Source organism: Eschrichtius robustus, chromosome 2 (assembly GCF_028021215.1).
Source record: "Eschrichtius robustus isolate mEscRob2 chromosome 2, mEscRob2.pri, whole genome shotgun sequence".
In the NCBI taxonomy this organism is placed as follows: Eukaryota; Metazoa; Chordata; class Mammalia; order Artiodactyla; family Eschrichtiidae; genus Eschrichtius; species Eschrichtius robustus.
Genome location: NC_090825.1, coordinates 100,865,499 through 100,882,820, shown reverse-complemented (window position 1 = coordinate 100,882,820; position 17,322 = coordinate 100,865,499). Strand labels below are relative to the sequence as shown.

General features: G+C 36.4%; 1 protein-coding gene across 1 annotated transcript in view; it reads right to left on the bottom strand.

The window, feature by feature from the left end:
• The window catches only part of LOC137757708 (zinc finger protein 474-like), a 113,264-nt gene that overhangs the window by 58,801 nt on the left and 37,141 nt on the right, over positions 1-17,322 (bottom strand). Inside the window, exon 3 of the mRNA XM_068534339.1 lies at positions 16,868-16,971. The gene's annotated coding sequence lies outside the window, so the exon portion shown is untranslated. The remainder of the gene's footprint in view (positions 1-16,867; positions 16,972-17,322) is intronic.

Here is a 17,322-nt window from a genome sequence, read left to right as displayed (position 1 = left end):
CAATAAAATTAAAAGCTGGTTCTTTGAAAATATAAACAAAATTGATAAACCATTAGCCAGACTCATCAAGAAAAAAAGGGAGGGGACTCAAGTCAATAAAATTAGAAATGAAAAAGGACAGGTTACAACAGACACTGCAGAAATACAAAGCATCTTAAGAGACTACTACAAGCAACTCTATGCCAATAAAATGGATAACCCAGAAGAAATGGACAAATTCTTAGAAAGGTATAACCTTCCAAGACTGAACCAGGAAGAAATAGAAAATATGAACAGACCAATCACAAGCACTGAAATTGAAACTGTGATTAAAAATCTTCCAACAAATAAAAGCCCAGGACCAGATGGCTTCACAGGTGAATTCTATCAAACATTTAGAGAAGAGCTAACACCCATTCTTCTCAAACTCTTCCAAAACATTGCAGAGGAAGGAACATTCCCAAACTCATTCTATGAGGCCACCATCACCCTGATACCAAAACGAGACAAAGATACTACAAAAAAAGAAAATTACAGACCAATATCACTGATGAATATAAATGCAAAAATCCTCAACAAAATACTAGCAAACAGAATCCAAAAGCAAATTAAAAGGATCATACAGCATGATCAAGTGGGATTTATCCCAGGGATGTAAGGATTCTTCAATATACGCAAATCAAACAAAGTGATACACCATATTAACAAATTGAAGAATAAAAACTATATGATCATCTCAATAGATGCAGAAAAAGCTTTCAACAAAATTTAACACCGATTTATGATAAAAACTCTCCAGAAAGTGGGCATAGAGGGAACCTACCTCAACATAATAAAGGCCATATATGACAAACCCACAGCAAACATAATTCTCAATGGTGAAAAACTGAAAGCATTTCCTCTAAGATCAGGAACAAGACAAGAATGTCCAATCTTGCCACTGTTATTCAACATAATTTTGGAAGCCCTAGCCACGACAATCAGAGAAGAAAAAGAAATAAAAGGAATACAAATCAGAAAAGAAGAAGTAAAACTGTCACTGTTTGCAGATGACATGATACTATACATAGATAATCCTAAAAATGCCACCAGAAAACTACTAGAGCTAATCAATGAATTTGGTAAAGTTGCAGGATACAAAATTAATGCACAGAAATCTCTTGTATTCCTATACACTAATGATGAAAAATCTGAAAGAGAAATTAAGGAAACACTTCCATTTATCATGCCAACAAAAAGAATAAAATACCTAGGAATAAACCTACCTAGGGAGACAAAAGACCTGTATGCAGAAAACTATAAGACACTGATGAAAGATATTAAAGATGATAAAAACAGATGGAGAGATATACCATGTTCTTGGATTGGAAGAATCAATATTGTGAAAATGACTATACTACCCAAAGCAATCTACAGATTCAATGCAATCCCTATCAAATTATAAATGGCATTTTTTACAGAACTAGAGCAAAAAATCTTAAAATTTGTATGGAGACAAAAAAGACCCCGAATAGCCAAAGCAGTCTTGAGGGAAAAATACAGAGCGGGAGGAATCAGACTCCCTGACTTCAGACTATACAACAAGGCCACAGTAATCAAGACAATATGGTACTGGCACAAAAACAGAAGCATAGATCAATGGAACAAGATAGAAAGCCCAGAGATAAACCCACGCACCTATGGTCAACTAATCTATGACAAAGGAGGCAAGAATATACAATGGAGAAAAGACAGTCTCTTCAATAAGTGGTGCTGGAAAAACTGGACAGCTACATGTAAAAGAATGAAATTAGAACACTCCCTAATACCATACACAACAATAAACTCAAAATGGATTCGAGACCTAAATGTAAAACCGGACACTATAAAACTCTTAGAGGAAAACATAGGAAGAACACTCTATGACGTAAATCACAGCAAGATCCTTTTTGACCCCGCTCCTAGAGTAATGGAAATAAAATCAAAAATAAACAAATGGAACCTGATGAAACTTAAAAGCTTTGCCACAGCAAAGGAAACCATAAACAAGATGAAAAGACAACCCTCAGAATGGGAGAAAATATTTGCAAATGAAGCAACTGACAAAGGATTAATCTCCAAAATTTACAAGCAGCTCATGCAGCTCAATATCAAAAAACAAGCAACCCAATCCACAAATGGGCAGAAGACCTAAATAGACATTTCTCCAAAGAAGACCTACAGATGGCCAAGAAGAACATGAAAAGCTGCTCAACATCACTAATTATTAGAGAAATGCAAATGAAAACTACAATGAGGTATCACCTCACACCAGTTAGAATGGGCATCATCAGAAAATCTACAAACAACAAATGCTGGAGTGGGTGTGGAGAAAAGGGAACCCTCTTGCACTGTTGGTGGGAATGTAAATTGATACAGCCACTATGGAGAACAATATGGAGGTTCCTTAAAAAACTAAAAATAGAATTACCATATGATTCAGCAATCCCACTACTGGGCAAATACCCAGAGAAAACCATAATTCAAAAAGACACATGCACCCCAATGTTCATTGCAACACTATTTACAATAGCCAGGTCATGGAAGCAACCAAAATGCCCATCTACAGACTAATGGATAAAGAAGTTGTGGTACATATATACAATGGAATATTACTCAGCCATAAAAAGGAACGAAATTGGGTCATTTGTTGAGACGTGGATGTATCTAGAGACTGTCATACAGAGTGAAGTAGGTCAGAAAGAGAAAAACAAATATCGTATATTAACGCATGTGTGTGGAACCTAGAAAAAAGGTACAGATGAACCGGTTTGCAGGGCAGAAGTTGAGATACAGATGTAGAGAACAAACGTATGGACACCAAGGGGGGAAAGCCACAGGGTGTGGGGATGGTGGTGTGATGAATTGGGTGATTGGAATTGACATGTATACACTGATGTGTATAAAATTGATGACTAATAAGAACCTGATGTATAAAAGAATAAATAAAGTAAAATTCAAAAATTAAAAAAAAATATTAGAAGAAAATAATATTCATTTAAATTATATAGATCCAGAGAAGAAACAGCCATATTAAGGTCCAGTTTGTGAACAAAGTTCTCTTAGAAATAATATATAAGATTCAATTTCTAAAACAAGTTGGAAAATGCAACTGACAGAAATGATAACTTACATTCTCAGGCACAAAAGAAATGGATATTTATGACAGTGATAGCAAACCTGGAAAGACTGAGGAAATGTTTTTCCTTATTAAGCATTTGAGTGCTGATAATTTTCTGTCAATTCATAGGAATGCATAAAAACTTTTAATCTGATGCTTATTTTATCAGGCATAGGGGTGTTTTTCTCTGTAATTGTGAGACATACACTGTTAAACAGGCAATAGAGTAGAGATTATAAATATTGTTTCCTTACAGAAATTATGAACAAAGAAATATTTTCCTCCCACTTTCCTTGTCTAGAACAGTGTTTGGAATACAGTAGACACTCAATAAATTATTGAACGAATGAAAATTAAGTTCAAGCTACATTCTGTATAAATGGGTTTGAAAAATGCATCCCTTTTACTGGTATTATCATTCTTGATTAAATTTATAACTGTATATTTTTGGCTTTTGCTTATTATAGAATCGCTTAAAATCAGATTACTGCCTAGGTAAAGATTTGGACAACATACAAGACAGAATGCCCAACCTGATTCAAACACTTGTGCATGGCTCCATTGGCAAGCAGTCATGGAAGGACTCAACTTGTGTATCTGTTTTGAATATTTGTTTCATTACATACAAGCCAAGATGAGCTGGCTTATTAAAAATTAATGATGCCAATAAAGACAAATAAATAGATTAATGTAGCGGAATAGAGTCCAGAAATATGGCTGATTCACATATGTGATCAATTCTTTTTTGACAAAGATGCCAAGACACTTCAATAGAGTGAGGAAAATCTTTTAAACAAATGATGGTGGAACCACTGGATTCATGTAGCGGAAAAATGAATATCAACCATCTACTGTCACCAAACACAAAAATTAACTCGAGGTGGATCATAGAACTACATATAATAATTAAAACTATAAAGCTTCTAGAAGAAAGTATAGGAAAATACTTTATGACCTCAATATTTTCAAAGATTTCTTAGACAAAACACAAAAAGCACTAAACATAAAAGAAAAAGAATTTAAAATTTTACTTCATATAAATTAGAAACTTCTACTCTTTAAAAAATACCATTAAGAAAATTAAAAGATAAGCCACAGATTGGGAAGAAATGTTTTCAATACATATATATGACACATATATGGCAAACAACCCAATATGGGTTGTCTAATTTGGGCAAAAGCTTTGAATAGATTATTCACAACAGAAAATGTATAAAATATAAATAAGCTCATGAAACAATAGTAAATATCATTAGTTGTTCGTCAGGAAAATGCAAATTAAAACCACAGAGATACCACTGTACACACACTAGGATGGATAAATTTTTAAAAATTGCCAGTACCAAGTGTTAGGATGTGAAAAGACCAAAACTCCCATATATGCCTGGTGGGCATGTGAAACATTACAACCACTCTGGAGAACCATTTGGCAATTTCTCATAAAGTTAAATATATACCTACCTAATGACATGGACATTCTGTCTCTAAATAATTATCCTAGATAAATGAAAATATATGTCCACAAATAGAATATAAAACAAATGTTCATAACAGCTCTTAACAGTGAAAAACTGGAAACAACATAAATACACATTAACAGGTAAATGGATAAACCAATTATGGCACATTCATACAACAGAATATTACTCCACAATAAAAATGAACAAATTACACACAATGACATAGATCTCTTTCAAAAATATTATACTGAATAAAAGAAATAATATGCAAAAGAGAATATACTGAATTATTTCATTTATATGAAATTCTAAACAGGCAAAGCTAATCTGTGACAGAAAGTAGATCAGTGATTACTTGGTGGGTAGGTGGGTGGAGAATGAAATACAAAGTTAATAGACATGTTCTTATATTTTACCATTGGTGGTAAAATGGATGTAATCACTTGTCAAAACTCATCAGACTGTGTACTTAAAATGGGTGCATTTTATTGTATGTGAATTATGTATCAATAAAGATGATATAAAAAGAAAAACACATTTAAAACGGGCAAGAAATATGAATAGGTACTTAACAAAAAAGAAATGCAAATCTCCAACAAGCTCGTGTAAAAATGCTTAACTTCATTAGTCATGAAGGAAATGCAAATTATAACAACAGTGACATATCATTTCATGCTCCTTATAAAGTTAAACATATGTCTACCCTATCATCCAACAGTTTTAGTCCTAGGTCTGAACCCAAGATAAATGAAAACATATGTCCACCAAAAGACTTGTGCAAGAATGTTTAGATCAGCTTTAGTTATAGGAGACCCAAACTGGAAACAAACCAAATATCAATCAATAGGAAAATAGATAAACAGATGTGGAATAATTCTATACTGCATTAATACTCACCTATAAAAGGAATTGAACTACTTATATACACAGCAACAGGAACAATCTCAAAAACATTCTGCTGAGCCAATGAAGTCAGATACAAGAATACATACTGTATGATTCTACTCATATAGAATTCATGAACAGCCAAATTATTCTCTAGTAATAGAAATCACAACAGTGGTTGCCTATGGAGGGGAGACTGACTGGAAGGGATGTGAGGAAACTTTCTGAGTGATAGAAATGTCCTATGTCTTGATTAAGGTGATGGTTTACATGGTTGTATATATATGTATCAAATTCATTGTTTTTTAGGAACTTGAATTTAAACTTAAGATCAGTTACATTTCACTGCATGTGAATTTTATCCCAGTTGAAAAAAAACTACCAAGTCAACTGAGTAACTATAGCCTTTATCACCCCTTTTCTTTCATGGGTAATCTGGCTTATAAACATATAATTCTGAATTTATGTTAAAAATATATTTTATCAACTTTTCTTAAGAAAATTTTAAAAATCATCCCTTTAAATGGAATTTGATTCTTTCAGCCATTAAAACATTTAATCCGTAGTTCAATTATTGTCAGAATCATCCAATGAAGTAAAACGATATTTGTTCATTTGTTTAGTAGTATTTGAGGTTTTTTTTTTAACTTAAGAACTGGTTACTTTTCTTTGGATTCCTTTTCTATAGCAAGGAAATGTTACTACATAGTGGTAAGAAGGAAGTGGAAGAGATCAAGATTATTATTGCTAGTTGAAAGGTAAGATTTGAGACAGACAACCAAGAAAGAACACCTTCTGGGAGACTCACCTTGTAATATTTGTTCTTTATCTTTCTATTTTGGCTTTTGTCATGGCCTGCTGAACCCCTCAGTGAGGGAGCTGGTGGAAACAGGAGCAGAATAGCTGGGAGCTCCACGATTCACATCCCCTCTTGCAAGAGTTCATGTAGTATGTGAGGCTGGCTGCCTGGAACAGGAACCCCAGCCTTTGTTGCCAGGATGTATCCTGGCAACCTGTCAACAAAAGGGACAGGACTGAGTTCTATAGTAACAGATTGGAAAACTCCAAAACAAGGGGTGAAGAAACTCAGAAACAGACAGCAAAATAGGTATGGATCTCAACTTTCTTTGAAGTTGACTCTGGGAGTTTTAGCAGTGGACTAAACATCACAGAAAGGGAGGCAGATTAATTTAAGTCACAAGGCTCCTCTTGGCAATGGAATGGGGTGGAAACACTTTTTTTTTTTCCTAAGGAAGAAAAAAAATTACTGATTGTCCTATTGATTTTTTCTAGGGTCTTTAAAAAGTATCATCTATATAGGAGAGCTTGGCCTCTTCTAAAAGAGGGAGATGGATATTCTCCATGGTTCTCAAAGTGTGCGTTGGTCCAAAATATAATGAAATGCAAGATGCAGAAGATAATTAGTTTATTTTCTAATGTGTCTTAAAATATAGAAAACATTTTTAAAAACTAAGGTCAACATTTAAAACTGTATCTAAAATAAAGATTTTTTTAAAACCCTACATTTAAAAAGACTCTGAGATATTAAGCTAATCATAGTACAATCCTAAAAAAATTATTTTTTAAATTCTGTAGTACTAAACCTGATGAGGTAAAAAAGTTTACTAACATAGGAAAAAGTCCATAATATATTTCTAAATGAAAAAGAGAAGCTACAAAGCAGAATAAATAATATGATCTCATTAAAATGTGCGTGTGTGTGTCTGTGTATGCATGCACATGCCCACGTGCATGAGCTGAAAGAACATATACTAAAATGCAACAGCAGTTAGCACTGGATGATGAAATTAAGAAACATTTTATTAAATGTTCTTTAGGGCTAGGAATTAAGGGAACAACTCTAACTTTCAAGATTCCAAAATCCTGGACTTCCCTGGTGGCACAGTGGTTAAGCATTGGCCTGCCAGAATAAAGAAAAAATAATGAAAAGAATTGAGGACAGTCTCAGAGACCTCTGTGACAACATTAAATGCACCAACATTCGAATTATAAGGGTCCCAGAGGAAGAGAAAAAGAAAGGGTCTGAGAAAATATTTCGAGAGATTATAGTCAAAAACTTCCCTAAAGGAAATAGTCAATCAAGTCCAGGAAGGGCTGAGAGTACCATGCAGGATAAACCCAAAGAGAAACATGCTGAGACACATATTAATCAAACTATCAAAAATTAAATACAAGGAAAAATATTAAAAGCAGCAAGGGAAAAGCAACAAATAACATACAAGGGAATCCCCATAAGGTTAACAGCTGATCTATCAGCAGAAACTCTGTAAGCCAGAAGGGAGTGGCAGGACATATTTAAAGTGATGAGAGGGAAAAACCTACAACCAAGATTACTCTACCCAGCAAGGATCTCATTCAGATTCGATGGAGAAATTAAAACCTTTCCAGACAAGTAAAAGTTAAGAGAATTCAGCACCACCAAACCAGTTCTACAACAAATGCTAAAGGAACTTCACTAGGCGGGAAACACAAAAGAAGGAAAAGACCTACAAAAACAAACACAAAACAATTAAGAAAATGGTAATAAGAACATACATATCGATAATTACCTTAAATGCAAATGGATTAAATGCTCCAGCCAAAAGACATAAACTGGCTGAATGGTTACAAAAACAAGACCTGTATATAGGCTGTCTCCAAGAGACCCACTTCAGACCTAGGGACACATACAGACTGAAAGTGAGGGGATGGAAAAAGATATTCCATGCAAATGGAAATCAAAAGAAAGCTGGAGTAGCAACTCTCATATCAGACAAAATAGACTTTAAAATAAAGACTACTACAAGAGACAAAGAAGGACACTACATAATGATCCAGGGATCAATCCAAGAAGAAGATGTAACAATTGTAAATATTTATGCACCCAACATCGGAGCACTTCAATACATAAGGCAGATGTTAACAGCCATAAAAGAGGAAATCGACAATAACACAATCATAATAGGGGACTTTAACACTCCACTTTCACCAATGGACAGATCATCCAAAATGAAAATAAATAAGGAAACACAAGCTTTAAATGACACATTAAACAAGATGGGCTTAATTGATATTTAAAGGACATTCTATCCAAAAACAACAGAATACACTTTCTTCTCAAGTGCTCATGGAATATTCTCCAGGATAGACCATATCTTGGGTCACAAAACAAACCTTGGTAAATTTAAGAAAATTGAAATCATATCAAATACCTTTTCTGACCACAACGCTGTGAGATTAGAAATCAATTACAGGAAAAAAACTGTAAAACATACAAACACATGGAGACTAAACAATACACTACTAAATAACCAAGAGATCACTGAAGAAATCAAAGAGGAAATCAAAAAATACCTAGAAACAAATGACAATAAAAACATGATGACCCAAAACCTATGGGATGCAGCAAAAGCTGTTCTAAGAGGGAAGTTTATAGCAATATGGATCCTACTACAAGAAACAAGAAAAATCTCAAATAAACAACCTAACTTTACACCTAAAGCAATTAGAGAAAGAAGAAAAAAAGAAAACCTTAAAGTTAGCAGAAGGAAAGAAATAATAAAGATCAGATCACAAATAAATGAAGAAGAAATGAAGGAAACAATAGCAAAAATCCACAAAACTGAAAGCTGGTTCTTTGAGAAGATAAATAAAATTGATAAACCATTAGCCAGACTCATCAAGAAAAAAAGGGGGAAGACTCAATTCAACAGAATTAGAAATGAAAAAGGAAAAGTAACAACTGACACTGCAGAAATACAAAGGATCATAAGAGATTACTACAAGCAACTGTATGGCAATAAAATGGACAACCTGGAAGTAATGGACAAATTCTGAGAAAAGCACAACCTTCTGAGACTGAAAGCAGGAAGAAATAGAAAATATGAAGAGATCAATCAAAAGCACTGAAATTGAAACTGTGATTAAATATCTTCCAACAACAAAAGCCCAGGACCAGACAGTTTCACAGGTGAATTCTAACAAACATTTAGAGAAGAGCTAACACCTATCCTTCTCAAAATCTTCCCAAAAAATTGAAGAAAAAGGAACACTACCAAACTCATTCTCTGAGGCCACCATCACCCTGATACCAAACCAGACAAAGATGTCACAAAAAAAGAAAACTATAGGCCAATATCTCTGATGAACATAGATGCAAAAATCCTCAAAAAAATACTAGCAAACAGAATCCAACAGACATTAAAAGGATCATACACCATGATCAAGTGGGGTTTAGCCCAGGAAGCAAGGATCCTTCAATATATGCAAATCAATCAGTGTGATTCACCATATTAGCAAACAGAAGAATAAAAACCATAAGATCATCTCAGTAGATGCAGAAAAAGCGTTCAACAAAATTCAACACCCATTTATGATAAAAACTCTCCAGAAAGTAGGCATAGAGGGAACCTACCTCAACATAATAAAGGCCATATATGACAAACCCACAGCCAACATCGTTCTCAATGGTGAAAAACTGAAACCATTTCCTCTAAGATCAGGAACAGGACAATGTTGCCCAGTCTCACCACTATTATTCAACATAGTTTTGGAAGTTTTAGCCACAGCAATCAGAGAAGAAAAAGAAAAAAAGGAATCCAAATCGGAAAAGAAGAAGTAAAACTGTCACTATTTGCAGATGACATGATACTATACATAGAGAATCCTAAAGATGCTACCAGAAAACTACTAAAGCTAATCAATTTATTTGGTATACTAGCAGGATATAAATTAATGCACAGAAATCTCTTGCATGCCTATATAGTAACGATGAATAATCCGAAAGAGAAATTAAGGAAACACTCTAATTTACCATTACAACAAAAAGAATAAAATACCTAGGAATAAGCCTACCTAAGGAGACAAAAAACCTGTATGCAGAAAACTATAAGACACTGATGAAAGAAATTAAAGATGATACAAACAGATGGAGAGATATATCATGTTCTTGGATTGGAAGAATCAACATTGTGAAAATGACTATACTACCCAAAGCAATCTACAGATTCAATGAAATCCCTCTCAAACTACCAATGGCTTTTTCACAGAACTAGAACAAAAAATTGCACAATTTTTATGGAAACGCAAAAGACCCTGAATAGCCAAAGCAATCTTGAGAAAGAAAAACGGAGCTGGAGGAATCAGGCTCCTGGACTTGAGAATACGCTGCAAAGCTACAGTAATCGAGACAGCATGGTACTGGCACAAAAACAGAAATATAGATCAATGGAACAGGATAGAAAGCCCAGAGATAAACCCATGCACATATGGTCACCTTATCTTTGATAAAGGAGGCAAGAGTATACAATGGAGAAAAGACAGCCTCTTCAATAAGTGGTGCTGGGAAAACTGGACAGCTACATGTAAAAGAATGAAATGATAAAACTTCCTAACACCGTACATGAAAATAAACTCAAAATGGATTAAAGACCTAAATGTAAGGCCAGACACTATAAAACTCTTAGACAAAAACATAGGCAGAACACCTATGACATAAATCACAGCAAGATCCTTTTTGACCCAGCTCCTAGAGTAATGGAAATAAAAACAAAAATAAACAAATGGAACCTAATGAAACTTAAAAGCTTTTGCACAGCAAAGGAAACCATAAACAAGATGAAAAGACAGCCCTCAGAATGGGAGAAAGTATTTGCAAACAAAGAAGGATTAATATGCAAAATATACAAGCAGCTCATGCAGCTCAATATCAAAAAAACAAACAATGCAATCCACAAATGGGCAGAAGACCTAAATAGACATTTCTCCAAAGAAGACATACAGATGGCCAAGAAGCACATGAAAAGCTGCTCAACGTCACTAATTATTAGAGAAATGCAAATCAAAACTACAATGAGGTATCACCTCACACCAATCAGAATGGCCATCATCAAAAAAATCTAGAAACAGTAAATGCTGGAGAGGGTGTGGAGAAAAGGGAACCCTCTTGCACTGGTGGTGGGAATGTAAACTGATATAGCCGCTATGGAGAACAGCATGGAGGTTCCTTAAAAAACTACAAATAGCACTATCATATGACCCAGCAATCCCACTACTGGGCATATACCCTGGGAAAGTCATAATTCAAAAAGAGACATGTACCACTATGTTCTTTGCAGCTCTAGTTACAATAGCCAGGACATGGACGCAACCTAAGTGTCCATTGACAGATGAATGGATAAAGAAGATGTGGCACATATATACAATGGAATATTACTCAGCCATAAAAAGAAACAAAATTGAATTATTTTTAGTGAAGTTGATCGACCTAGGGACTGTCACATAGAGTGAAGTAAGTCAGAAAGAGAAAAATAAATACCATATGCTAACACATATATATGAAATCTAAAAAAAAAAAATGGTTCTGATGAACCTAGGAGCAGGACAGGAATAAAGACACAGATGTAGAGAATGGACTTGAGGACACGGGGAGGGGGAAGTGTAAGCTGGGATGAAGTGAGAGAATAACACTGACATATATATACTACCAAATGTAAAATAGATAGCTTGGGGGAAGCAGCTGCACAGCACAGGGAGATCAGCTCGGTACTTTGCGACCACCTAGAGGGGTGGGATATGGAGGGTGGGCGGAGACACAGGAGGGTGGGGATATGGGCATATATGTATGCATATAACTGATTCACTTTGTTATACAGCAGAAACTAACACAACATTGTAAAGCAATTATACTTCAATAAAGATGTTAAGGAAAAAAAAAAAGAATCCGCCTGCCAATGCAGGGGACATGGGTTCGATCCCTGTTCTGGGAAGATCCCAAATGTGGAGCAGAGCAACTAAGGCCATGCACCACAATTACTGAGCCTGCAGTCTAGAGCCCGTGCGCCACAACTACTGAAGCCTGCATGCCACTACTACTGAAGCCCACGTGCCTAGAGCCGGTGCCACAAGAAAGAGAAACCTGTGCAACGCAACAAAGAGTAGCCCCTGCTTGCTGCAAGTAGAGAAAGCCCACATGCAGCAACAAAGACCCAACGCAGCCAATAAATAAAAATAAACTGCACATAAAAAAAAAAAAAAATTCCAAAATCCTGCCCCTCACCCCCAGATAACTGAATTGGTATATATAAGTAATTCACAGGACTATTAATTCTGTTGAAATGACTTCAGACCACACAATCTAAAAGACCTCACTGGATAATGAAGTTTCACATCGAACACTATATATTGTTCTAGAGATGAGCAGATAAGTCCGCTATAGAGATTTACAGTTATCTCAATTATACTATCACATTAAATAGTTCTAATTTGGGTGCTTTTCTCCTGAAAACTTTCATAAGATGCCATATATAGATGATAAAGCATGTCTAAAATGATTAAAGAGCTGCTATGAGAGTGACTAAATATTGAGATGGCGAAAGAAAACTTAGTTTTACATTTGGCTTCTTACAAACTTGTGGGTCCCTACTTCACATATTTCTTACTTTATACAAACTGCATGCTTCTTTGGCCCTATTGTGAGCTAAACAAGATATTTCTCTAAAGAAATTGTCCAATAAATAAACACCATCCCAAATGCACACACAGTATTCAGTCTAGTGGCCAGCTATTTGGGCCAGATGGCAGAAGAACAAATAGGAAATGCTGGCCTAGGACAGGACAACCCCGGGAAAACAACAGGAGAGCAGATATTTCCCTGCTAAAATAGGGCAAGAAGTTCTTTATCTGGACTAGAGTGACTGCTCTCAGGAGGCCTGAGAATAACAGCTCTTCCAGCAGTGGGCACATGTGTTAGCTGGGTCACTAATGGTGCATTCACAGCCCGCTCTTCCTTTAGTGGGGTTGCTGAGTTGCCAGCTGCTTTTCTGCATTCATCAGAGATGCTTCGGAAAGTGACTGGAGAGCTACCTTTGTTTTCTTCCAAATTCTGGACCCATTTGAAATTCTTTGGTTTGTAGCTTCAGCTTAAATTGAACTTCCTGGTGTTCAAATTTATTTCATCTTGGCAAAACAGGCCTTCCTAGGTATCTTTCTCTTCTCTCTCTCTCTCTCTCTAACTTTTAAAGGAACAAAAACTTTTAAGCAGCTTATTTAAAAAAAAAACACCAAGCTCAAAAAGCCATCTTGGACATCATATAGCTTTACAACACAGTCTTTTGATGAGTTAAGTGTAAATGAAGCAGAAACATATGGATTCCATTTCCTATAAATCACACATGATCCTCAAAAAGCAAGGGAGAATGTACTCAGCACAGTATATTCTGTTTTGTTGAACTCAAAACATCTGAAGAATACTTGGAGGCTGATGGATCCAAAATATTTATGCATCTCTGTTTATAACCTTGGGGGAAAAAAAGCCTTTATTCATGGTGACAGTTAAACTGCTCACATGTGCTAAGTGGGCAACCAGCAACCAGGGCAAGCTTAAAGATAACGGTATTTCTCCTTCCGTTCCCACTCCAGACACTCAGCTCAACCTCAGATCAAAAACACTGAAGCCCTTACTTAAACAGAGCTAGTCAGGTTTGGTATTGCTTGAGCTATTCTCCCCTAAAACAATTGCAAGTTATTTCAAGCTATTTGACTTCCAATCATGTTTGTGTCACTGTAGGATATGCCAGCCTCCACCAATAATCCAGATCTGACCCCTTGTGGCAACAGCCCCACCACAAGGAATTCTGGCTTATTTTCCCCTCATAAAACCACAGCTGTTGTGCCTGCACAAGCCCCTTTTTTCATTAAAGGACTAAATCATGGTGATTTTATGGAGCAGGCGAAATGCTGCTCCTTGATGGTATCTCTGATTGTCCTGATGTCTCTTCATTGATGAAAAGCCCAAATCTTACTCTGAAAGTTACTGATAGTCCTTTTGAATTTATTTAAACTGTGCAGGGGCTACATTCTGGGTGGAAGAATTTTTTTTTTTTTTTTTAACAGCAGCAGCAGGAACTCAAATAGGATGTTTGCGGAATTTGGCAAAATAGGTCCACTGGGCATCTTGGCCTCTTCTACCCAGTTATTGGCCTCTTCTACCCCTTGCCTTACCACCTAACTCAGAAAGAGCCAGCGCCAGCCACCTGACATCAGTTGTCTCAAATCCTTTAGAACCCTGCCACAGGAAGCATTAGCAGCCTTGTTTTACAAATGAGGAAACAGGGGCTCCGCCGCTTTACTCGGCTTGCCCCTAATTGCAAGGCTCATCCAAAGCGAATCTGGGATTGAAACGTATGTCTTTCGCGTGCTCAACGACTCTCCTTCCACTGCCTCCTGCAAGACCTCTCTTCCAGACTGCCACACAGAACAGTCTGACCTCAAAAGAGACAGTCGTTTTTCAAGATATGCCTTTTGTCACAAGGAAAGTCTTTACGTAAAGTAAATTTGAAAATGTCTAAATTTAAAACATTGCAAAATGTGTCCTGTAGTAGATTAGAAAGAAAGGGGGAAGATATACTTTAAATATAGGCTTCTAAAACTTAAAGAAAAAAAAAAACAAACTGTTGTATTTGATGGGTTAAAGTCCTACCCAAAAGATCTTACACCCCTACCCTCTCTCAGGACTCTTTGCCCAGGGCAGTGTTTCTCCATTTATTTTATTATTGCTCCCCTTCCAAGTATTTTTACATTTTTTTTTTTCTAATTCTCCCCCACACCATCACCGTGAAATTTAATTACCACAGATATACCTTATATCTGTTTATGTATCGTGGCCCTTTGGTGGCCTATAAACCAACGTATTATCTAAGATTACATCACCCCCCAAACCAATTTTTACTGCCCCCAGGGGGAATGCATGCCCAGCAGACATATATCCAAAGAGCTGACAATGTTGGCCTCAGATAATCTTATGATCAAGCTGATGCACAGAAAAACTGAGCAAGAGGCCACAGAAACCATGGAAACCCTTCCTAAATTGCCAAAACAAAAAAGCACTGTAAATTGTCCCTAACGGTGTTCAAGATAAAAATGGATTTGTTTGAAAAGGAACAATAAATGCATTATATTTTCTATGCATCAGAGTGATTTTATCATAGAAATAGAACTCTTGGAGCTCAAGTGGACTTTAAAAATAGCATCCAGCCCAGCCAACTGTCTTCAGGCAAGAAGATATTATTGGTCTATTTTAAACTGAGGAGGCGTCTAAGCTGAGGAGATTGTTATTTGTTTATGTGCCACAGATTTAAACTCAGACTCCAATAAAAAGTTCGTCAAAGGACTCCCTTGCTTTATCTTTGGCACGATGAAAATATTGCCAAGGCAAAGAGAAGGATTTCTTTCTTTTGATCTCCCTTCCTACGGACAGAGGATGTTTCTTCAGTATTATATCCACTACTCCACTGATAATAAAATATTTTGTATATACTGTGCTATAAAACCTCCTGTTTCAAGGGCCTGAGAGTCTAGGCTTTAAATATTTGCTGTGTGTCTGGACCACTCATCACAGTTCTGGCTCTCCAGGCCATCCTGGCACAGCTCTCCACCCTGTTCCTCCACCTTTTTTCTGACAGCCACTAAACCAGGACTGAACACAGTACTTGTAAATTGTAGGTGCTTAGTCAATATTCAACCACTTAATTGGGCACACACCTTTTTCGTTATAAGAGATAATAGTGACCAGCTTGGTTGAAGATGACTAAAAGTTACAAGATGTTAAGTCCAGATTAATATTCAAAGTTTTCTATTTAATATAATGTAAACATTTTGAAATAATTTTGTCTTTCTTTTCAGAGAATTGGCAGAAGTCCAAACGCTTAGGGCATGTGAACAATAAAAGTTTAATAAATACTTAATCACTAGTTTATTACCCACAGATTTCTAAAGCTGGTTTAAATTAGAGTGTTCCTGGCTGATAACAGTCTCATATTTTACTTTTTCATGTGCATTTTATGAAGGGCATTTCAACTTTTTAATTGAAAACAGTAAATTTTAGGGGAATTTCCTCTTATTCTACTTCTTTCCACAAGTCTCAAGGGGAGGGATGTTTCTTTTCTGGTATTTTGCTTCCTTGGTTGGTCCCTCCTCTCTAGCACCTCTTCTATTCTACTGGCTTCCCCTCAACTATCAGAGTCTCAGGTGTCCTCTGTCTTAAAAACAATCTGTATACGCTGTGTGCACCCACCCTCTTCTTCATAAAGAGGCGTCTAAGCCACTGCCCCCATTCTCCTCATATCTCCCTTCATTTTAAACATTCTCTTTGCCTATCTTCTGGTTCCTATCCTCTTCTCTCACTGAAGCATCATCTTACAACATCATGAGTGCCATCCTGATCAACTCACCCTGGAGTATTTCTCAGTTCCCATCACCCAAAATGACTCTGATGCATCTAACACTGTCACCCTCCCACCTATTAGAAATGTTCTGCTCTCTTAACCATCCCATTGAGAGTACAAATTCCTCGGCTTGACTTCAAGACCTGATAAATATAAATATCCATCCAAGAAGAGTTCAAAACCTAAGTCACAGCCTGCAGTTCCTGACGTGGATGCTGTTGGTCACCAGCCTGACTGAGAGGGGAGAGATGGCAGTTGGTTGGCAGGGAGCGCTGTATTCTGAGACCTAGAAAGAAAGAAAGGAGAGAGATTACTCTTGTAGTTTGCCAGTTCTTGAGGCAGGCAGTTTGCTACTGAGTTCTCCCTTTTTATGGAATTTTCTGTCTTTCCTCACTCCCTGATTTCCTACAGAGCTTTGCTGAGATAGAAACTTGATTACGGTAATAACATGTGAAAGCTTTACCTAAGAGTTGGTCAATATCAGCAAGACCAAGTTTGTTTGCCTTGTAGGAGCTCTCCCTAAACTCTGAAAGCCTTAACTCTTGGGGCAACATGTTCCTGTCGCCCTACAGAGCTGCCTGATGAAGCTGGATTGAAGGCACAAGGTAAGGAACATCAGAAAAAAGACAATATTGTC